General features: G+C 49.5%; 1 long non-coding RNA gene across 1 annotated transcript in view; it reads left to right on the top strand.

Annotated features, from left to right (window-relative positions):
* LOC135240403 (uncharacterized) overlaps nt 1-5,712 on the top strand; it is a 60,099-nt gene extending 54,387 nt beyond the window's left edge. The window contains exon 4 of the long non-coding RNA XR_010325686.1: nt 187-5,712. This is a non-coding gene — a long non-coding RNA (uncharacterized LOC135240403). The remainder of the gene's footprint in view (nt 1-186) is intronic.
* Nucleotides 5,713-24,125: the final 18,413 nt, after the last annotated feature.

The following is a 24,125-nucleotide window of genomic DNA, read 5'->3' as shown; positions in this document are numbered from 1 at the left end:
GCTAGTGTGTGTATATGTGTGCAGTGTATGTGTATGTGTGTGTGTGGGCGTGAGTCCTGTATATGTGTGTGTACGTGCGTACGTGCATGTGTGTGTGTGCGTGCAGTATATGTGTGTGTGTGTGTGTGCGTGCGTGCATGGCTTTGTTTCCAGTCCTGTTTCTACAGTTTCGTTCCTCTTTTGCAGATGGTGTGATGAACACAAAACCCACCACAAAATACAAAATAACTTCTAGAGATTGCTTAAGTGGGAAGATGCTCAAGAAGGCTAAAAAAGATTTAGTGTTCTTTGAAATATGCTGACACAAGCATCGTCTGGTTGGCCAAGTCATCCTATTATCTGTGGCTGGTGACCCGTGAGTTATTTAAGGGGTTAGAGGAGGGTAAACGGGGTGGTTAGGGGTGAGAGGGGAGGCAGAAATGACTCCTGCTACTCTAAGTCCTCTAATTTGGCCCATTAAAACCCGTTCCTTGCACAAGAGGCATTGTGGACAAAACAATGTATTGGGGTTCCTCCCTGGCTCAGTGAAAGAGACTATACAGACGTTGACAAAGACGAGCAAAACCGCGGTCTCCACACAAGTGAACACACACACACACACACACAAACACACACAAACAACACACAGACTGCTCCATCCATGGTAACACACACAGCTACTGGGTTCAGGAACATTCAGTTTTCACAATTCCGCTCGAGCCAGCGTGAGACTGTCGATCTGCAGCTCGCCCTCCGTCTGGACGACTGGAGCTCCACGCACTCGTCAACCACGGAGTCTAATCCGTCTCTGGATCGACCTTTCCGAAGAGTTTGGCGACAGATCAACAGAGCGGCCCACTGCCCTAGAACCTGGGGCACCGTGTCGACCAGATTAAAAGTTGAAACGGTTGGTGCGGGAGCCTTTATCCGGGCCTGCGAATTCCTCGGGGTGAAAAGGTGCGAAGGAAGGGTACCCCAAAACGGTCCTGTCTCCGTCTCTACACCTCTACTTACTGACCTGGGTAAAACACGGCGGCTAAATGAACGTGTGAACATAGGAACGAAGAGAAATGCTGGTCAGAGATAGAAATTACACAAGGCAATTAAAATGGAAATAAATGGGAGAATACGTTAGAGCACATTAGAGATTAAACCAAATGAATGCCTGTACCGATGGCAGAATATGATAGTGAGGTATGTATGGGCCAAGTCTGCACTGTAGAGACTATTGAAGGAATGCAGAAGTGTACGGCAAGATGAGTGAAGGGGAGAAGTAGAGGTTTCCTCTCCGAACCCCCCCCCCCCCCCTTTTTCAAAGAACAGGGAAGTCAATCAAATGGGGCAGAGGTGAGAGCCGCCCTCCTGGGGCTGAAACCCCCAAAATGACAGTAAGGGGGACGGTCAGTGGAAAGACGAGAGGGGGTGCAGAATTTGGGTAGAGCCGGAATGAAGGCCCGACACACACGCGGTAATCTCCGGGTCAAACTGGGGGTCCCGGGAGAAGCAGCACACACACATCCTCGGCTGCGTTTACACCCCCCCCCCCCCAATCCACTTACCCCTTCAGCGTCACGGAGATCACACGCCCCTCGCCCCTGCGTCCTGCCCCGTCCCGTACAATACCACTCATTTCCTCCGTCTTCTGCGGCTGACAGAACAAACCACGCACCCCCCCCCCCCCCCCCCCCCCCTGCCCCCCCACACCCACCTCACCCCATCCTGTTCTGTTGTCCATTTACTGTGGTTTCTCTTTTGGGGGGGGGTGAGGGTGGGGGTACCGTGAGACAACTAGAGTGACAGAATAAACAGCATCTTAAAAAATCCTTCCTTTTAAGGTGTTTTTTTGTTCCTTCCCCCTGCAGAACTCTGGTCTCATTTGGTCGTTTTTTTTCTTTTCGTTCTTTGTTTTCCCCCTGTTGCTGGCTTGGAAATCGAAGATTTTTGAATTCCTTCCATTGCCTTCGTTCCTCGGTCGCGTCCGACGTGTCCGCTCTGCGCTGAGATCACAGGCCGGCCCGAACGCAGCCCGGGGGGGAGGGGGGGACGGATACGTCCCGTTTTTGCGTTTCGCGAAAACGAGCTGGCCCCCCTACGCAGCGTTCTCCTGCCCCCCCGGTTAAGATTCCGCAAATACAACTCCTGAATGGTGTGTCATTAGTGAGTCTTAGTCATAATATTCATATTCACAATGCGAAGCATTATCTATATCTCTCTAGTCAACAAAGGAAATGAATACCTTAACAACAACAACAACAACAAACAAAAAACATCTGGAATTTTTCATGGAAGTTTGCCGTGCCCTGCATTGTTCATAGAGCAGGCCAGTGCAGTGTGCCACGAAGGTGAGGAAGAATTCAATTGTCTTATTTTTGGCTCGTATGGGTGGAGTTATCGTGGGTGCGGCCCGTTCTGTCTGAGGCGACCGAGTCAGAGGACAATGCCAGCGGAGGACCAGCGGGGAACCGGACGGGCACCATTCCTGCTCTATGCCTCGGTGCCGATCGGCGATCATGTGAGGTTAGGGCCTTGGCGGCGCCGTCCAATCAGAGACGAGCGTCACGCACCGCGCGCGGTATGTTTTCGCGGTATGACAGAATTCCCCTCCCCTTCTCGCGGTGCGCGCGGAATGTATTTTTGCGCGTTAAACTGCTTTCCGTGGTCATGGTAACGCAGGCTGCCCTCTCTGCGCGTTTCCGCCCCGGTGTGTCTCTGTTTCAGCGGGGAATCCGCTCAGGAAATTGTCTGTTTTAGCGCAGGTGCCCTTGCCCCAAGGTACGGCCCGTCCTGAGATATTGTCATCCTGCTATGCGACTATGTGGAGCAAACAGCTACGTGTACACACACACATATACATGCACACGCACACGCACGCAGCCCATGCACACACACACACACAATTTGTAAGGTGTTTTCTGTGGTCAAGGGGATCTGATAGTGTAGATTTATATATGATGTACTGTATATATGAGCCCACTTGGGCTCTACTGTATGTTAGAGTTCAATTAAAATTCCCAGTTTTACTGTGCTCTTTGACTCATGTAAACTCTGTTGGAGTTCAATTAACATTCCCAAATTTACTGTGCTCTTCGACTCATGTAAACTATGTTGGAGTTCAATTAACATTCCTAATTTTACTGTGCTCTTGGAGTTATGTAAACTATGTTGGAGTTCAGTTAACACTCACCATTTTACTGTGCTTATTTCCTATGGTCATTTCAACATATACAGCCTTAAAACCCATTTGACTATGTAAATGAAATGCTGGCGTTTTTTCTTTTTATCCAGCTGTGATAGTTCAGTAAGATATTCCAGAAAGCTAACCCTGCTGATTGGCTGTTCCTGGCTCGGGCGGAGGCATGACGGTCGCTGTCCTTCTCACAGGTGAACGGGAACATCGGGTACTCGCGTGCCGTTTAAAATGTTCCTGTGGAGGAAAGGATGAATGAGCGAGGGAGAGAAGAAAAAAAAGAGACGGCGAGGATTCTCTCGTCTGACAGGCGAAGCGGACGCTCGGGCGTTTCCCCCACCTGCTGAATGACAGCCGTGATGTCATCGCAGCGCCGGTGATGTGTGCGCAGAAACGCTGCCTGTGAACTCGCACCTGCGGCCGACTCCTCGCCCTCCGGGGCTGATACCGCACGACGGAGCGAGACGCTGGCTCTGATTGGCTACCGCACCGTAGGCCGTGATTGGCTACCGCGGAACGCAGTCGTCGGTGCCCCGGGGTGGACAGGCGCATGGGGTCACTGCCTCCACCCCCCCCGTCTCAGCAACGGGGCGGAAAATCAGTACGAGTCCACCCTGATCCCTCCTTAATCCAGGTATTGTCACAACAAACAGTGTTAGATCAGAGAGAAGTGTGTGTGTGTGTGTGCATGTGTGTGTGTCAGTGTGTTATGTTATGTGTGGTATGATCCGAGTGTACATGGATTGCAGCCAAGCCTGATTCCCCTCAACTTAGTGTGCTGTATGTTGACTGGTTGTGATGACTGCTGAGTGTTTAACATTTTAATGTTTCAGTTATTTTGGTAAGTTTGAGACCTGCGCTTTTCGGCTTGCCTCAAAGCACCGTACCATTGGTTGAGCCCTTGTGAACTGAACTGAACTGAACTGAACAGCCCCTGAACCAAACTTTGGAATCCAAGGTTTCCTTGAAGTCAGTTTAATATTTTCTGTTGTGAATTACTGCTTTAAATGTGTGATTGATAAGGAGGGTTTTTTATTGTTTATATGGCTCTGTTTGTCTGTGGTTATATGTCCTGAAAAGACCTGAATCTTGTGATGTGTTAAAATTTGAACAGGCCTGTAGGACATCTCCAAGAAAGAGAAACATCTGTGGAGGGTGGACTGTGTGTGTGTGTGTGTGTGTGTATGCGCGTGCGTACTGTGTGTGTGTGTGTGTGTGTGTGCTTGTGGGTATGTGCGTGTGTGTTATGAGTGTGTGTGTTTGTGTGTGATTGTATTTGCGTGTGTGTGTGCGTGCGTGCGTGCGTGCGTGTGTATGTGTATGGGGATTATGGAGTTAAACTCAGGTCAGGGTGAAAGGACACTGTACCCTCCTCATTACGGTGCGCCTGTGGCTCCAGCTGCCCTAACCCTCAGTCCCTGGTGCCAGGACTGGGAGACCCTGTGCCGCAGACACCAAACATTCACACAGCTCCCTGGAAACTGTCCCATCCGCGGTTCTTTGGCCGAAGCGGATCATGTTTTCCTAAACTGTGGCAACAGAAACTTCTCTGCACATCTCACTGGTCTGGCTGCATCTGAGATTTTCTGGAAGACGTTGCCTTAGATCAGCGCTCTTTCCCTTTTTTTTCTCTTCTACTCGTTTCGTCTTTTAGTGTGCTCTCTGCTCCTCCCTGTCAGTCCTGTCTTTCACCTGGTCCTCCAAACTCAGACTGTATGCACTGTGACCACTGTAGTGGTACTTTAAAAAATTTGGTTCAATTCAAAATTATTCGTATCGCTTTTGGTACCAAGCCACTGTCACTGAACACAAAGACACTGTACAGTGGAAATGGGCAAAAAAAAACTTTTTTTGGCATCCATTAAAATGCACTGCAACAGTTTATATTGAGCCTCAAACGGACATTTTACAGCGTTCTCTTGCTAGGTTAGTCTCCACTGGACATGAGACTACCATGGCACACACGGCATGTGCAGAATAGCTCCACTCAGTTGCAGCTTGCGTTCTGGACTGACAGAGGAGTGATGAGGAAAGAATGCAGAAACCACATCCATGTTTGACAGGCAGGCAGGCGGGCGGGGATTTAGTGGATTTTATTGGAGCTGAAAGGAAGACTCATTTCCCCTTGGACAGGCCTAGTGAGGACCTGTGTGTGAAGATCACCGCTGTGTGTGTTCTTACGGTAACTGCCCTGGCACCCAGTCCACCGTTCCACACTCCTCACCTCCCATCTGGGGACCAACAATCAGCTGACCTGCGAGTAATGTGTGTGTGTGCGTGTGTTTGTGTGTGTGTGTGTGGGTGGGTGGGTGTGTGTGTCTGTGTCTGTGGTGTGTGTGTGTGTGTGCGTATGTGTCTGTGTCTGTGGTGTGTGTGTGTGTGTGTGTGTGTGCGCGCGCGTGCGCGTATGTGTCTGTGTCTTTGTGTCTGTGGGGTGTGTGTGTGTGTGCGTATGTGTCTGTGTCTGTGGTGTGTGTGTATGTCTCTGTGTATTTGTGTCTGTGGTATGTGTGTGTGTGTGTGTGTGTAGTTGTGAGTGTTTGTGTGTGCGTGTTGTGTGGAGGGGGGTCAGAGTTGTCCACTGTGCTCGGAGGTCACCGGCGGGGTGGGTGTGGGGGGAGGGGGGGGTTTAGGGGACAAAGGTCCCCTGTTCTGTTTGTGCAGAGCGTGGTCGGGGAGCACCGCTTCAGGCTCGGCGTGCGGAGTGGGGTGGGGTGGGGGAGGTGCAGGAAACGGGGGGGGGGGAGCCTATGGGAACGTGCATCTCCTCTCCAAATTAAATGGCCAGTTTCTGCTTTGATCTGAGCAAAGGGGATTTCATATGGGCCAACTTTCACTCAGACACCCCCCTCTCCCCTCTGCGCTCTTCCCCCCCTCCACCCTCCAAACTGAAAAAACCCTCCCCCATCCACCCTCCAAACTGAAAACCCTCCCCCCATCCACCCTCCAAACTGAGAAAACCCTCCCCCCACCCACCCTCCAAACTGAAAAAAACCCTCCACCCCTAGCCGTTCTTTTTCTTTCTCCCCCATTTTCTTTTTTTTTTGTGTGTGTCAAACAGCTGGACATGGTTGGACGGCCCTGAACATGGGCCCACAGAGGGCCAGTCAGCGAAGGTGTCCAGAGGGTTTGTGCTCGTCACAAAGGCGGGGCCATTACTGAATTCGTCTTTTGTAATTGTTTTCGCCGAGCCGCAAAGTTTGGGCCAGCGTTTCTTAATTGGTGTCCCCTGGACGACTGCCGAGTTTGTGCGAGGAGGGAGAATGCCGGAAAGAAAGAAAGAGAGAGAGAGAAAGAGAAATGGAGAGAAGGAAAATGATAAATGACAACAGAGAAAGAGGAGGGAATAGAGTAGAACAAAAGTAGTAAGAAAGAGCTCGTCGGCCATGTTTCTTGGTGTATATCAGAATTTGCGATGGAGGGCTGTGGAGGAATGATGAGAAGAGGGTGAGGGCTGTTGGGTAGGAAAGTGATGTGTTTGACCCAGCACATGTGCTTGCATATTTTTGGCCCAGCATGTGTGTTTGACCCAGCACATGTGCTTGTGTGTATTTAACCCAGCACATGTGCTTGCCTGTGTTTGACCCAGCGCATGTGCTTCCGTGTTTGACCCAGCACATGTGCTTGCCTGTGTTTGACCCAGTGCATGTACTTCTGTGTGCTTGACCCAGCACATGGTCTTGTGTGTGTATGATCCAGCGCATCTGATTGCCTGTGTTTGACCCAGCGCATGTGCTTCTGTGTTTGACCCAGCACATGTGCTTGTGTGTGTATGATCCAGCGCATCTGATTGCCTGTGTTTGACCCAGCGCATCTGCTTGCCTGTGTTTGACCCAGCGCATCTGCTTGCCTGTGTTTGACCCAGCACATCTGCTTGCGTGTGTTTGATCCAGCGCATCTGCTTGCCTGTGTTTGATCCAGCGCATCTGCTTGCCTGTGTTTGACCCAGCGCATCTGCTTGCGTGTGTTTGACCCAGCGCATCTGCTTGGCATGTGTTTGACCCAGCACATCTGCTTGCCTGTGTTTGACCCAGTGCATCTGCTTGCCTGTGTTTGATCCAGCGCATCTGCTTGCCTGTGTTTGACCCAGCGCATCTGCTTGCCTGTGTTTGACCCAGCGCATCTGCTTGTGTGTGTTTGACCCAGCGCATCTGCTTGCCTGTGCTTGACCCAGCGCATCTGCTTGCCTGTGTTTGACCCAGCGCATCTGCTTGGCATGTGTTTGACCCAGCGCATCTGCTTGCCTGTGCTTGACCCAGCGCATCTGCTTGCCTGTGTTTGACCCAGCGCATCTGCTTGGCATGTGTTTGACCCAGTGCATCTGCTTGCCTGTGTTTGACCCAGCGCATCTGCTTGCCTGTGCTTGACCCAGTGCATCTGCTTGCCTGTGTTTGACCCAGCGCATCTGCTTGCCTGTGTTTGGCGGTCCAGGGGAAGAGGCGCTGCTCGACTGACCCTAATCTCTTTCACATTCAGCACATCACACCTATTCAGCGCTGGGTCCCTTTTCCTGCTCGGCTGGTAAGCTGTTCAAAATGAATTCCTTTCTTCAGAAGGGACAGGGGGAGAAGAAAAGCTCTGCGGAAAAAAAAGAGAGCCTTGGAACTGCAGAGTGGAGTTATTAAAGTGAGATAAAAGAGAAGAGAGGAAAGAAATGGAAGGGGAATGAAGCAGAAAAGGGAGTGTATTAATGAATTCTCACAGCCCCCCTTCTCTCTCTCTCTCCTCTCTCTCTCCCCCTCTTTCTCTCTCTCGTTCTCTCTCTCTCTCAAAAAACTGCCACCTCTCTGTCCTGTGGGGTTTTAGTTTTTCTGCTGAAAAGATTTTCATGATCCCCCCTCCTTTCTTTCTTTCTTTCTTTCTTTCTTTCTTTTTCTTTTTTTCCCTATCTCTCTCCAGTCTTTATTCTCACTCTTCATGGCCTTTGAGTGGCATGCTGCCCAGGGAGGGAGTGAGAGGCGAAAGGGGTCAACAAAAGAGTTTCTGCCCCTTTGTGAGACCAGCTAAGGACCTTTGGGGAAGGAGGGGGGAAGAGAGGGAGAGAGAGGGGGAAAGAGAGAGAGAGAGAGTGGGGGGGGAGAGAGAAGGAGAGCGAGAGAGAGTGGGGGGGGGGGAGAGAGAGAGAAGGAGAGCGAGAGAGAGTGGGGGGGGGGGAGAAGAGAGAAGGAGAGCGAGAGAGTGGGGCAGACTACAGGAAGTGCTATAAAGTTGCGAAGGTGCCTGGTATGGTAGTAAAGTTATCCTAAATCGTGCAGCACTCCCGCGGCAGTGCTGGGTACGTGTGCGGCAGTGCTGGGTACGTGTGTGGCAGTGCTGGGTACGTGCGTGCGTTCGTGGAGCCCAGACCGGGCTCCCTCACCCAGTTTGCCCCTGTCACGGAGAGACACTGATCCGAGCCAAGCCAAACAGTGCAGTGTCATGGTTTACATAAGTGTGTGGATTTGTGCTCCTGCCAGCAGCTACGACTCTGGTTCACAGGAAGAGGGACGCGATCTGCGCTGAGCTCGCCGGTCCCGAGTTCAGAGGGAGCTGTGACGGTCTCCCCCCCTCGATTTCTCCTCCGAGTTTGGGTACGGGTTCCGGAAGATTCCATTCTGCTTCTCTCTCTCTCCTCACCCCTTGCTCGCTCGCTCACTTGCTCGCAGGCCCAAGCCAAGTCAGGCGACTCAAGGTCCAGATTTTATTGTCTAAATTAGATAGCGAACGCTATCCATGATATTTTGACGTCCCCCCCCCCCCCCGGGCGGAACAATGCGACAGTGTTCGGGCTGTAGACTGATATCTCCGCTCTGTTTTCTGGTTTTTCAGCCGTGCGGCAAAGGCTAGTCAGGAAGTCTGCGAGCGAGGGTGACCTCTCGGGGCATTGTGGGTAATAAGAGGATATCTGCGCACATGCTGTTCCGACCATAATTCCCTGAGCCCGGCTTGCCGCTTGACCCCTTCGGTCTGGGGAGGACGGGGCAAAGTGAGGAATTAGGACCTGGGGACATTCCGAGGAGCTCCTCACATCCTAAAATATCCCCGAGCGCCTGCCGCTGCCACCTGGCCCCCTCCCTGGAGGAGCCCCACCTGCACACTCAACCTGCGCTCACGAGCTCAGAGGACGCACCGCGCCATAAACCCAAAAACCCGCCACACTTTTCCATCGCATGTTTTCGGAACTTGAAAATCCACAACGTGTCCCGTGAACAAATCTTTTGCAATGTGGACCGCCGAGACCTGAAGTTGCTGCTTTGAAAACAACAACAACAGCAACAGCAACAACAACAACTGACAACAACAGCAACTGACAGCATCTGTAGGGCTGCCTGCGCTGGAGCCGCTTGTGAAACGTCGTTTGGCAGTTTGACGCTGTTCTGCTTCGTGCTTTTGGGACCGAGGACCGAGTGTAGCGTTTGCTATTGAGAAGCACATCTTGGGTTTTTTTTTTTTTTTGGGGGGTGGGGGGTGGAGGGGGGGTGTGTGTTGTCAGCAGTGAAAGAGAGAGAGAGAGAGAGAAAGAGATTGAGAAGCAGGGCAGGGAAGAGTTAAGTCTGTTTCCTGGAGGAGTATAAATTAAAAGCGGCTTGTAATCACTCTGCTGGAATGCAGTCGGTGTACACTGTTAAACACTCCCGGGCCCTGGCTGCTCTGCGCTCTCTCAGCACGCCACACAAAGGCCCTTTTGTTCTGCCTGCTCTCCCTCCTCCCTCTTCTCTCTCTCTTCCCTTTTTTCTCTTTCTCCTTCTATTGCAGCTCCTCTCTCTCTCTCTCTCTCTCTCTCTCTCACACACACACACACACACACACACACACACACACACACACACAGATTCTGTTTCTGACTTTGTTTTTCGTTCGTTCCCCTTCGGGGGTCCAAATGTCTTTGGTTGCTTTTGCGTCCCCAGAAAGGACCTGTGTTCAAAAAATTTATTTATTTATTTATTTATTTTTTAAAATCTATTGAAAGAGGGCAGGGAAATGAAAAGAGAGAAGAGTACAGCTGAAGTGAACCTCTCATTGCCTTGTCTTTTCTCTATCTCTCTTTTCTCTCTCTCTTTCTCTCGCTCTCTTTTTCACTCTCTCCGTGTCTTTCTCTTCTCTCGTTTTCTTCTCATGGGAAATGATGCAGCGGTTGACTTGCTCTCCGGATGTCCATTCCGTCCAAAAGACAAAGTTTGAAAAGCAGAATTCCGATCCCATTTTTCCTTTTCCCTTTCCCTCTCCACCACCAGCTATTTCTGGTTAACCAGACATTTAATAACCTGGAGGGGGGGCATGGTGGGACTTGTTTTTTCTTGTTCTGGTTCTTTTTCAAGGCTTTGCGTGATTATGCCCCACCTCTCCCCAAGAGAAGTTATTCACACACACACACACACACACACACGCACACACACTCACACACACACGCGCACAGCACACACAAACACATATACACACACACACATTCATACCACACACACACACACACAGCACACATGCGAACACACACACACAAACTCACTCATACCACACACACACGCAGACACACACTCACTTATGCGACACACACATGCACACACACACACACTCACTCACTCATACCACACACACACACAGACACACACACGCACAGCACATACAAACACATATACACACACACGCACACATGCAAGCACACGCACACACACACACACAGACACACACTCACTTATGCTACACACACACACATACACACACATCACACGCTCACACTTACACAGGCACTCACACAGACACGCACACACAAATACACACATACATACAGTGTATTTTGGCTTTCTGCTTTGTTGGGTGTAGGTTATGTGTGAAGTACATAAGACCAAAGCACCCTGTGTTCAGCTGAGCCTCAGGTTGAGGGGTTTAATCTGATCAGTTACTGTCAGCTACAGTAGGTGCTCCCAAGGTGTGAAGAATCAGTGCTCAACTGTCTAAATTATTTATTTTCCTTATTTTGAGAGAGAGAGAGAGAGCAACAAGCACACCTGTTTTATTGATTTCAGAATGGCCTTCAACTCTGTGTGGCAATCAGGAGTGTACTTTCAAATATTTATTATACAGGTTATGTGGCTCTATAAAAATCAACATGCTGTGTCCCAACTCTAAATGCAACTGTCATAGAAAGACAACAAACAAATTATTTGCCCCTGAATACAATGTGATTCATCATCTGTCCAATTAATCCAGCAGGTCACAGAAATTTTGAATATAAAAGGTTGCTTTGTAAAGTTCTCAGCCTTCTACAGATATAGTATTATATAATATAGTATTATATTTTGACTTTCATTTTTATAAATATAATTTTTGGCTCAGAAGTACAGTGTTGGGCAATACATTTTTTAAGGGTGTTGTTATCTTGTGATCTTGTGATCATGATCTCCAACTCACAAAAACAAGGTAATTTGATAGAGTTGCATTTCTTTACGTATGATTAACTTGGAATAAATGCAAAGTCTCTGCCAAAATTTAACACGCTTTCTAAATTTAAACTGGAGTTACAGGGCGATGGTTGTGGGTTATAGCACTGCAGTAAATTAGCATACCTATGCTAGCACTTTGTGCAGTGCAAAAAGTCTTTCAGTAAGGATGGCAGATATATTCTTCCTTCTATTAGAGCAGCTAGTATTGGGGGGAGGGGGCCATCTTTTGTGTGCTCTCAAGACACAATCAATCTTAATTACACTAGGACAGGGCTGCCCAACCCGTTTCCTGAAAAAATACCTTCCTTTCGGTACAAAACTAACAAAGCACACCTCATTCAACAGTTAGAGAGTTGATCTGTTGATGTTGAGCTGCTAATTAGTAAAATCAGGTGTGCCAAATTAGGGTTGGCGTGGACAGTAGATCTCCAGGAAAGAGGGCTGGGCGGCACTGCACTGTGTTGTATTTGGGATTGCTTTACGAAAGTAAATATCTGGCTGTGAAAACAGGCACGTTAATTGTAAAGAAATTGGTTCACACTCTTTTCAGTTGACGAGATTTCACTGGTTTCAACGCACCAAACAAATTGAAACAGGTGAGCACGGTGATTTCTCTTCCTAAAAACAAGCACGTTAAAAAACGGCGTTAGGTAGCACGTTAGGTGGCTCTACTAACACAGGCTCACATGATTGGACAGTGAACTCCCAGGTTGCGAGACCGCGCAGTCCAATGACTGCCTATGAGAGCAGGAACCCTAGAATGGCACGGACACGGTGAGCTGCTCATCCGTAGACACGAGCCAGGCTCGGCCGAGGTACGAGCAGATTTGAACGTAGGCTGCGAGGCTAAAAGAAAATAAACAGATGTTCTAATTTGTTCTCTGCTTCCCGGACTGCCCCTGTGAACGTGTCGTTGGCCTGCTTGGTTGTGAAGCCACGCTCGGTGTTGACTCGATGTCCATCCCCAGCACGGAGTGACCTGGGCCCATGCTGTTGGTACCGCCTCAGGCCCTGGGGTGGATTTTTATTAGTAACGGGCCCCCAGAACATACAGTGATGAAGCTCTGGGCACAGTGTCACAGCTGAAAGTGCGGTGTATACTTAGACATCTTGCAGGTGTGTTATATGAGGTCCCCGGCTGTCAAGGTCAGGTGAAGGTCGTTTTTTAACCACACACATAGACGTCCCCACAGTGTGTGTGTGTGAGCGAGTGTGTAAGCACCAGCACCACCAAGGACACACACACACACAGTCACATCTGACAGACACACACACATACACACACACGCACGCACGCACAATCACAGCCTTGACTCCCCACACATCCCGGACGCACTGTTCCGTTGGCAGTGGAGGGCGACACATGCAGAGGCACACAAAAAAAAAATGAAGGGAAAGAAAAATACAGAGTGGCCTTTTCTCTCGTTTCTGAGCTCCTCTTTTTCCTGTGCGGCACCCTGCTTCCAGCTGCCCCCACGTTCCCGCCAGGGTGATCTCACAGTCTCCGGCAGCTGTGTGTGTCCCCCCCATACCCCCCCCCCCCCCACCATCCCGCCCGGGTCCTAACCCCCCTAAATCTGGATCAGACCTGACCGCACTGGGGTTTAGGGTCCGGCTCAGACTGTAATCCCCAATATTCCAAACCCCCCATTCATAAAAATAAATAAGTAAATACTATTTGTGTGATTTACTTGCTCTGCCTCTCAGTGGAGATTTTCATTAAAAACCTCTCTAAGTAGCTTTTCTGTGGCTGTGTGTTGTACTATGCAGCTTTTGTTATGAGTATTTAAATGTGCACTTTGGTTGGTTGGGTGGGTGGGTGGGGGGGGGGGGTGCAACAGAGAATACTTGTGTTTACTGACAGATTTGTGGATTATTTTCAATATAGCTGACCTGCTACTATGAATACCTGCACTGATAAATCCCATAACCGCTTCTGCCCTCCACAGTGCTGTGTGAACTGGAGCAAAGGAACCACTAAATCTAAATGTTTTTTTTATTTTTTTTTTTACACGTGACTGTATTCTGTCATGTTTTAGCGTAGTGGATCGAGGCTCATGTATACTGCTCATGTAACTGCGTGGGCAGATTGCATAACTGCGTTGTGAATGGACTAAAGTCAGACCCAATAACCCTTTGAAGAGTCAGGTTTTTTTAAAAAAATTTTTTATTTTTAAAACTTCTAAATCAGTGTTCTAGAACTCTGTTGCTTTCAGTTACCAGTAGTGATTGTTACATCAGCATTAGAATGTTCAGCTAAGAACATTCTAATCGCATAACAAACTGAAAAAAAACTCCTGAGCTCTGTTCTGAACATTTAAGCAGTTTGATTGAAAATGACAGCGAACAATGGAATGCTCGTTTAACAATTTAAAGGCTTGATCAAGCACGTCTTAGTCAAACCGTCAGCAGTCAAATCAAGCTGTTCTATTTATTGTTTGTGTTATGTAAGATTTGGGGGATAATTATGCAACACGGAACAGACTGAATTCTTCGCTGCTGAAATGGCAATTCACCCCAAGCTCAAATGTACTACTTGTCATTTTCAGTGTCTGTTTGTGTAGCCGCCACCCACAGATAAAACAAAGCAGTGCACTTGACAGGTTTTTGGATAATGTTGGCTTTTAATCGCACGTCACCTATCGCTCATGTTTTCGCCTTATCAAGAGGAACTTATGGCTCAGCACATTTATTAAGCTACAGTAGATCGACGGCGGCGTACGTCCATTAATCACAGCAACACAATCTAATCAGAGTGTCATTGAAGTAAACAATGGCAGAGCAGCCCCCGATGCCAGGTACCGTAAGAGAGCGGCGCAGACTGAAGCAAGCCAAAAACCGGAGGTGCTGTAGGTACAGCGGGGTGCGTCAGTAACCAGAACCGGCTGATGTTCGAAAGGTCGATGAGAAGCAGGTGGCGGGAGAGAGGGGAGTTCTGGTTCAGGGAGGGCGGCAGGTTCACCTGAGCGGGGTTTCCGTCTGTGTCCGCTCAGGTGGCCAGCGACCCTTGCGGTTTTGCTGGAGGCGCGTCAGGTTGATGGTAGCATGGGAGGCGGTGTGGGCTAAAGGCTAGCGAGCGACGGCGCTGGAAGCTTCTGGAAAGAGCTGTCCCGGTTCCCGTAACCGTCATCTCTGAGCGGGATGTAAGGTCACGGGGGGGTGCTGGGGGGAGGGGCGGAATGAATCGGTGGACGGAATGCAAAATAAAATTGCACGAGGGATTACTGCGGGAGGTTTGGGTTACTGTGGTGGTGAGAAGTTTTGGCAAGAGTGGCTGAGTCAGTAGACGTGTTTGTTTTTTTCTGATGCAGATCCATGCGAACAGGAACATTGTCCTCATGCTTGTGAGTGTGTGCGTGTGTGTGTTTGTGTGTGTGTGTGCCTGGGTGTTTGTGTGTGTGTGTGTGTGTGCATGTGCGTGTGTGTTTGTGTGTGTGTGTGCTTGGGTGTTTGTGTGTGTGTGTGTGTGCGTGTGCGTGTGTGTGTGTGTGCGTGTGCCTTTGTGTGTGTGTGTGTGTGTTTGTGTGTGTGTGCATGTGCCTTTGTGTGTGTGTGTGTGTGTTTGTGTGTGTGTGCATGTGCCTTTGTGTGTGTGTGTGTGCGTGTGTGTTTGTGTGTGTATGCACGTGCGCACAAATAGAAGTGTATCATGGGAGCGGAAGAGCCGTATGTGGACATTATTTCCTCCTTTTGTTTTACAGTTTAGTTTTTTTTTAGTTTTGTCCTGCGCTCAGCATATGCCCCCGTGTTCTGCACGTTTGATTCACACCCCCCCCCCCCCAAATCCCCCCCCCCCACTCCCACCATCATTTCCTGTGAGCTGTTGGGGATCTGGCTGTGAATACACAGTGCACCAGGCAGGCCTGACCTGCAGGAGGATGACTGAGCAGGGCTGGAGGTCAAAGCCTGAGCCTGGAGAAGGATGGATGGCTGAGCAGGCCAGGAGGACGATGCCTGAGCCTGGAGAAGGATGGATGGCTGAACAGGCCTGGAGGACGATGCCTGAGCCTGGAGAAGGATGGATGGCTGAGCAGGCCTGGAGGACGATGCCTGAACCTGGAGATGGATGGCTGAGCAGGCCTGGAGGACGATGCCTGGGCCTGGAGAAGGATGGATGGCTGAGCAGGCCTGGAGGACGATGCCTGAGCCTGGAGAAGGATGGATGGCTGAGCAGGCCTGGAGGACGATGCCTGAACCTGGAGATGGATGGCTGAGCAGGCCTGGAGGACGATGCCTGGGCCTGGAGAAGGATGGATGGCTGAGCAGGCCTGGAGGACGATGCCTGAGCCTGGAGAAGGAAAGATGGCTGAGCAGGCCTGGAGGACGATGCCGGAGCCTGGAGAAGGATGGATGGCTGAGCAGGCCTGGAGAACGATGCCGGAGCCTGGAGAAGGATGGATGGCTGAGCAGGCCTGGAGGACGATGCCTGAGCCTGGAGAAGGATGGATGGCTGAGCAGGCCTGGAGGACGATGCCTGAGCCTGGAGAAGAATAGATGGCTGAGCAGGCCTGGAGGACGATGCCTGAGCCTGGAGAAGGATGTCTGAGTAGGCCTGGAGGACGATGCCTGAGCCTGGAGAAGAATAGATGGCTGAGCAGGCCTGGAGGACGATGCCTGAGCCTGGAGAAGGATGTCTGAGTAGGCCTGGAGGACGATGCCTGAGCCTGGAGAAGAATAGATGGCTGAGCAGGCCTGGAGGACGATGCCTGAGCCTGGAGAAGGATGTCTGAGCAGGCCTGGAGGACGATGCCTGAGCCTGGAGAAGGATGCCTGAGCAGGCCTGGAAGAGGAAGGCTGAGCCTGGAGGATGGAGGGATGATGGAAAGACAAAAAGGGGCATGGAAGAGAGTCAGCGGCTGGTGGTCTGGAGTCCCAGAGCAAACTGACGACGACACCACAACACGGTTTATAACGCAGCCGTTCAGCAAATGCTTTTAAAGCCAAAAGAACTTTCTGCAGGTACATTTACCTGCAAAGTGAGAGAGACTCACGAAGCTGCAGAAAACTGTGCTGTCATAGGGGTGCTTGAGGGTAGAACAAGAAAGACTGGATGAAAGTGACCGAGGTGTGAGGTACCTAGAGTAGAGTGTGTGTGTGTGTGTGTGTCAGTGCAACTCCATGTTTTGTTTTTGTTTTTGTAAAGCTGATCTCCCACTTTGCATGTGGGGTGAACCTGACCCAGTCCAGGATCAAATGAAAGACGATGACAAACTGAAGACTGCATTTATGTATGATATTACCAAAATGAGTCACTGGATAAAGGGACAGGTATAAAGGTCACTGGAGAGAGGGAGTTAGTCTGCCTGTGTGTATGAGTGTGTAAGAGGGAATTAGTGTGCATGCATGTATGAGTATGTAAGACAGACTTAGTGTGTGAGTGTAAGACAGACTTAGTGTGTGAGTGTGTAAGACACCCGCAGTGCTGTACTAGTGGGGACTCCTCCCCATGTTCAGGCTGAGGGGCAGCAGCGCTACAATGGGCTGCATTGTTCCTGGTCTGTGATCAGTGTGGACAGGGGACTTGGCTGGGAGAAATGTTCCTGTAGTCCTGGACACAGCTGGCTGGGCGGGGGGTGGGAAGGATCTGCTTTCTTCAGCAACGCTACGCTCTTTTGATTGTTCACCTCTTCCCTTTTTAACTTGTTTTGATTCTGCTCTGAGGTAAGAAGTAGGGCATGGAAGGAGGGGGGGGGGGTCTAAGGGATCCAGATGTCGTGCTAATTCTAATTCAACACCGACGCAGGACTGTCACATCAACATGGAGATTTACACAGAGCAGCACTGACACTGTGAACGCCATAGAGCAGCACTGAAACTGTGATCCCCATAGAGAGCATGACACGTATCCCATAGAGAGCACGACCGTGATCACCATAGAGTAGCACTGACACCTCACCAAGTCATGATCACCATAGTAGCAGCCTGCACCATGATCACCATAGAGTAGCACTGACACTGTGATCGCCATAGAGCAGCACTGACGCTGTGATCGCCATAGAGCAGCACTTGCACCATGATCGCCATAGAGTAGCACTGACACCGTGATCACCATAGAGTAGCACTGACACCATGATCACCATAGAGTAGCACTGACACCATGATCACCATAGAGCAGCACTGACACCGTGTTCACCATAGAGTAGCACTGACACTGTGATCACCATAGAGTAGCACTGACACCGTGCTCACCATAGAGTAGTGCAACACAAATCCACTTAACACTGACGCACAGAATTCTAGCGGCTGTTGGAAAAGGACGGGACGGTTTGCGGTAGTTTCATCAATCGGCAGAGCATTTGATTGGTTCGAACACGGTGAGCCCCGCAGCGCTTATCGGGCTGTATAAAACGTACTCGTGCACCACGAGACGGGCGGGTTCGATTCCCGTGATCACGTGATCACGTCGGGCCTCCCGTCCCAGCGGTGCGCCCCGTGGGTGGAGAGGTGCAGCTGGGTCTCCACAGAGCCTGCCTTCCGTGGCGTGGGACGGCAGGCTCCATAGCAGCTGTGTTGTCAGCGGGGGGGGGGGGACGTCTGCGGTCGGCTGCGGGGTGTAAAAATCATCACTATCAGCTGCGGCGCCCGTCGTTGCGGTCGCCGACGGAGCCGGACGGTGACTCAGTTTTTCCGTCGTTCCCGCGGAGGAGAAGCAGCCCGACGCGTTAGCGGCCGTAATGAGAGGAGGAGGGTCTGGAATGCTTTAGCTGCCGTCGCTAAGCCTCGCGCTGAGCATAAGAACCCATCGGGGCGTCGCTAAGCGGCTCGTCCGTCATCGCCGGCTCCGTTAAAAAATCGCGACAGTCGCCGCGGAAACGTTCTTTCTTTTTTTTTTTTTAACGAATCGATCCGATTGTTTTGCGATGTTTGTTTTGGGCGTTCCTTGAGCGGGCCTGGCAGAGGGGGCGAGGCGGGGTGGCGGGGTGGCAGGTGGGGTGGGGGGGGGGGGGGGTTGTTATGGCGATTATGTAAGACTTCAAACGACGGCAGTCTGGCAGTGGGCTGGTGGGAATGTGGACGGGCCCTGGGGTCAGCTCCCCCTCAGCCTCCCATATGGTCCGTGTTTACCCCCCTCCATCCTCCGCCCTCTCTAATTGGCAGGTAATGCGCCGAGCTCCCGGGCTCCCCTCCGCCTGCTTCGCTTCCTCGTTAACGAAACGGGCCAATCGGGCTCTGGGGCCTGGCGCAGCTCCAAGTTGAGGCCCACCTCTGTTACTTTATACCGCAGCAGGTTTTGCTAAGGTGTTCATTTCAAGACACTCTTGCTGGTTTTTTTTCTTCTGTTTCTGTTTTTTTCTCCCCCCCCCCCCCCACTTTTCCAAAGAGGATAAATCAAAGCTGGAGTTGATACAGGAGCCTTTATTCAATCTGATCCCTGTACCCCCCTCCCTTCCCCCTCACTCTCCCTCCACCCTGTCCTCTGGTCCCTTGGTGCCTGAAGTGTCCCCAGCCCCTATCAGTGCTGGTGCCCTGTTTCCCTCTCTCTCCTCTTACCAGTGTCCCAAAGAGACTTGTAACTTAGACTGGTGACGTCTTTTTTTTAAATAAAGAACTTATACTTCATATATGTCAGCCCTGAGGGCAAAAAAAAACACTGAAAACAGGAGATCAGAACTATCAAACTGCAATTAAAATCGGTCTTCAGTTTTTTAGTCTTTTAATGAGGCTTAAAATCTTTTTTCTTCTTCGCTCAAGTAGAAAATATTTAGGTTATTGTTTGTTTGACGAGTTAAATTTTCTTTTCCCATTGGAAAATTTTTAAACTGTCTCTCCTCATCGGTCTTTTTGTCTTATCTAGAAAAAATGTAACAGAAATAAGACTTTAAGACTAAAATACTTGAGATTGACATATTCTTTTGTCTTTTGCAGTGCAGTAAGGAACATCTACAACTGCCAGTTCATATACAGTACCTATGGTGTGAACTTTCATTAATGGACGTCCTTTTCACTGTTTCGGGTCAATAAACCGAGCGGAACCTGGACTGAACTTGGCCTTCCTCGTGTTACCTGGTGCTATTGTAGGGCTTAGCTGTGCACTGATGACATCGCCCTACATAAAACTCTGTTGACACCCAAAGCGCTGTCACTTGAGACCGTATTTAAAGAAAGAGACACAGGCACACGATGATGATGTCATATAGGGTAACGTACGTCCGAATTGTCAAGAGCATAACGTATAGCCTCAGTGATTTAACATTCCGTTCCACTGGTTTTCCCCGCTGGACTTCTTGTAGGCCCCATGGATCTGATGTCTCCTATTTTATTATGAATGCTCTCCAGGTTGGAGGGGGCCCACATGTAAATCAGAGGTCCCCCTGGGTGTGACCCTCTCATCACATAACCCTCCAGCCTGCCCCCCCCCTCCCCCCCCACTCTGGTCTAGCTCAACCACCTCCATAACGCTCACAACAACCCCCCCACACCCCACCAGGGGGGTTATAAAGCGCGCTAATAATGACTTTACCATGTCGGCTGGCCGTAGGCTTGGGGTGGCTGACTAGACAATCTGTTCCTCAGAGTACAGTGGCAGGAAGTGGGAGTGAGCCAGAGAAGGGTTTTACTGTGAGTCGTCCTGAACAAACAAACAACCCCCCATTGCTCTCCCTCCCTCTCCCTCTCCCTCTCCCTCCCTTTCCCCTCAGTTACGGGATGTCATATCCCTCTCTCCCCGCTCTCGTACTCTCTCCTTCTCTCCCTCCCTCTCTCTCCTTCTCCCTCTCTATCCCTCTCCTTCCCTCGCCCTCCATTTCGTGCTCTCTCTGTGTCTCTCCGTCTCTCTCCTTCCCCTTTCTCCATCTCCATCTCTCTCTCTACCTCTCCCTCCCTCTCTCCTTCTCTCTCTCTCCTCTCTCTCTCTCTCTCTCTGTTTTTCCTTGATCGTTCTTGCAGCCCCGCTTCCCAACAATGCTAATGAGGGAGGGTGTAACATTTATTTCCAAACAGTTAATGTCCCTCATTTACGGGATGTCATGGGAAGTATCCCCCCCCCCCCAAGAAACACACACACACACACACACGCGGTCGTGTACAAAGCCTGATAAAGATCAAGCACTGGATGTGAATGTAACGTTTATGAACTGTGTGTCTGGCAGCTGCATTGTTTAAAAAAAAAAAAACAAAAAAAAAATACACAGGCTTAGTGTTTCTGGGAACACGGCTGCAGCAGGTGTGGAAACGGCTTGCTGGATGCTTCAGGATGCTTCGCTTCGCTTTTTCGCTGACCCCGTTTCACCCCTCGGCCTTCTCCAGGAAGAGCTTTCCGTTCAGGCGTCGTCAATGGCCTGGGATTTCGTCCCGAAACACAGCCGAGCTCCTCCGGGATGGGAATCCGCTCCTTCGCTTTTGTTTTTTTAAATTTTATTAAGGGACGTCTGGTTGGCACGCGAAGCGTTATCATTTGTTTTTCAAAATGAAATTTTTTACATTTTCTTTCGTCTTTCATCTATAGCTGTCGTGACAAAAACAACTATCAACTGCCTTTGTGAGCACAGAGTATCGTCAGTGAGGGAAAATCATGCTGCCTCAAAGTGAAGTCTGAAGTGGTTAAAATCGCGTAAATTCTACTCAAATTTGTTGCCATCTTAAGTGTCCTGGTACTATTTTTTTTGGAAAAAATAGTACCGGGAGTGCATTGACTGCCATCATACTAGAAAAATATTTTGAATTTTTTTTGAAAAATTTCAAGCTGTTTAAAAATACAGATGATGACAAGAATCCAGCTCACAGTCACACTTTGTGCCTCTGGCTGTTTTTAAATGAGCTCGACTGGTTTAGTGCTAAAGGGATGATGACGTCACTATTGGCAAATATCGAGCGCATTTAAATTCCAGCACTATAGTTTCCCATCAGATGATTTCCATTTTTAAAAACCGTGTGAAACGCAATACACGGCTAACATTACAATATTCACTTAGAAAGAGAGAAAAAGAGGGTGTCTAAAGGTTTGCATTATTATTATTATTATTATTATTACTTTACAGTCAAGAAATAAAATAACTGTGTCCTCGTACCTCGAGAAGCCTAACGAGAGATACGCAAACATCTCAGGACAAAATTACGATTTGAAAGCTTTTGATTGGAGAGTCCTCAGGTGGCCACCGAGAGGCAAAGGAACTGAAACCTGGCATCCCACGGTAACCCTGGCAACCTGTAGGCTTAGGGAGGACTGTGGAATTGCTTGGTCTCGGAGCAGGTTAGGGTTCTGAATGGGCACGGTCAGTGCGATGACACAAAGCTCCAGGAGGGTGGATTCGCTCAGTAAGATCGAGAAACGGCCGGACTGAGAAATTTTCACTGCATTTCACTGCATAGGGCCATTCCGATCGAAACACCTAGATGTGCTGTTACCTGCTTAGAGATTAGATTTTAGAAGAAGGTGTGCTCTCATCGAGGAACTTCGTTTTAAGTGCTCTTGAGATAATTAAGAATCTTCGTCATGGGACTGACCCTGGACTCTGGCCAATCAGAACGCCGATGGAGTGCGACAGCACTGCAGGCCATGTCCATTTCTGGCAGCATGAGTGCACTTGATTGGTTAAAAAAAGACAAACCTCTTCTGCCATTGGACCTCTGTTTCTATTATCCATTGTATAGCCAACAGACAAAAATTAATTATAAGGTTCCATCCATGCCATTGAGATACCTTTAATGTCTCTAAAGGGAAAATATGTCTCTTACCAGAGATAATGGATCTTCGATTAGAGATGGCTCAACCAAGAGATGGTTACACGGTGGTACCTGCTGATAAGGTGCTGGAAGTCAAAAGGTTAAAATGATTTTATTCACAGTCTTATGGTAAATGTGTTGCTAGTACAGACGGAGGAAAGGCCTACCACAATAGCAGCATGGTTAGAAACATTTCGCTGTTGACGGGCAGCGCTGCAAATTGCCCTTTTGTCCCGTGGTTTTACCCCCTAAAGTCGTTATCGGTGGCAGTGTGTGCTCAGAGGGTTGGGTGATGGACTATGAGCTCAGCAAACAACCACTTGTCAAGATCTTTTCCAAGTTCTTTCCAAATGTGGGAGGTCGGCTCAGTAGCAGGACTCAAGGTAGGGTGAAAAGATAGCAAAGCACATTTGCCAAGTCGGCCCCCTCCCCAGCCTCACCCCACCCACTCCCCTGGACCTGCACTGCTATGGAGGTGAACAAGGTGGGAAACCCATTTTCTGAGTCTAGCCTCCCAGTGACTATCCCTTGCAGAGGGGGTAAAGGGTTTTCCTTTTTTTTTTCTGCAGGTGACAGTGTCGCAACTTCCCTAGTGCATTGTTAAGTTTTGTCCTGTCTGAACTCAGGAGGAGTTCACGGGGCAGGGGCGACCGGCTAATTTGTCTAAATTGTTTGACCAGTCGGGTTTAATAATCCCTCCCTGAGTTACAACTCAACGAGTGCAGCTGGCTAACATGTGGCCTTGCTGTCTCCCAAGTTTTTATCACATGGAGATCCTGTAAAAAGTGGCTTAAGAGAACAAACTCCCTTGTGTTTTTCCACATGGAAGGCGTGTGTTGAGAAATCTGAGCCCGGGGAGTTTTTATTGTGGCTGAACGAGCCCTCGATGGCCGAAGCCGAGCTTCAGAGCAAGGCAAGCCAAAACGTTTCCAGGAAGTCCCTCTCCCTTGGGCTAGGGACTCGACTTTCTTCAGCGTGCCGAAGGGGGACTGCTCGTGCCTCTGCGGGGCTAACAGGTGTAGTGTTAAAGGTACGGCCCAATTCCCCGTGTTCGGCGTGTGTGTGTGAACGTGTGGCTGACTCAGATGGCAAATGACCCCGGGGGATAGTGAAGAGATTGGAGCAGTCCAGACAGGTTTGCTAATTTGGGGCCTAACCTTGATGGAAGATTGCCCAGAAAAATCTTCTGCGAGATTTACAAATGCATTCTCAGCAGTTTGCTCTCTGCATGGGTTTTCTCATACCACTAATACTGTACTACTATGACAACTAATAATAATAATAATAATAATAATAATAATAATAATAATAATAATAATAATAGTAATAAGCCTATAGGAACATCTGTTATCTTTATAGATAACACATGGTCATAGTTAAAGACTCCAACTGAGAACTCCTGCAGCTTTGAGGCTGAATGCACATAACACAGGGGGTTGTGGTGCATCCACAGGCCAGCAGGATATGACTGCAGCTGACCCAACGCTACAGACAGACTTATCTGAGAGAAACCACTGGCCTTTCTGCCTTTAACTTTGTATGCTTTCAACGTAAACGCTCAGAACGACAAGAACAAAGAGGAACGCTCAGAACAACCAGAACAAAGAGGAACGCTCAGAACAACCAGAACAAAGAGGAACGCTCAGAACAACCAGAACAAAGAGGAAGGACAAACTCAAACGTCGTCTTCCGTCAGCCATTGTGGAGCACAGAAGAGTTGCAAAGGTTGATAGACCAATGGAGGTTAAACTGAAGAAACCAGGTTTATTTTAGATGCGAAACTGCGGTTGTTCCATCGAACAGGATGTGAATGCAAATCGCCAACACTCTGATGAGCTGAGGCTATTGCAAAAAAACAAAAAAGATGATTAACTGAGGTT

The sequence above is a fragment of the Anguilla rostrata genome, chromosome 1, assembly GCF_018555375.3.
Source record: "Anguilla rostrata isolate EN2019 chromosome 1, ASM1855537v3, whole genome shotgun sequence".
Lineage (NCBI taxonomy): Eukaryota > Metazoa > Chordata > Actinopteri > Anguilliformes > Anguillidae > Anguilla > Anguilla rostrata.
The sequence above is the reverse complement of the archived record's forward strand: the minus strand, read 5'-3'. Positions and strand labels throughout refer to the sequence as shown.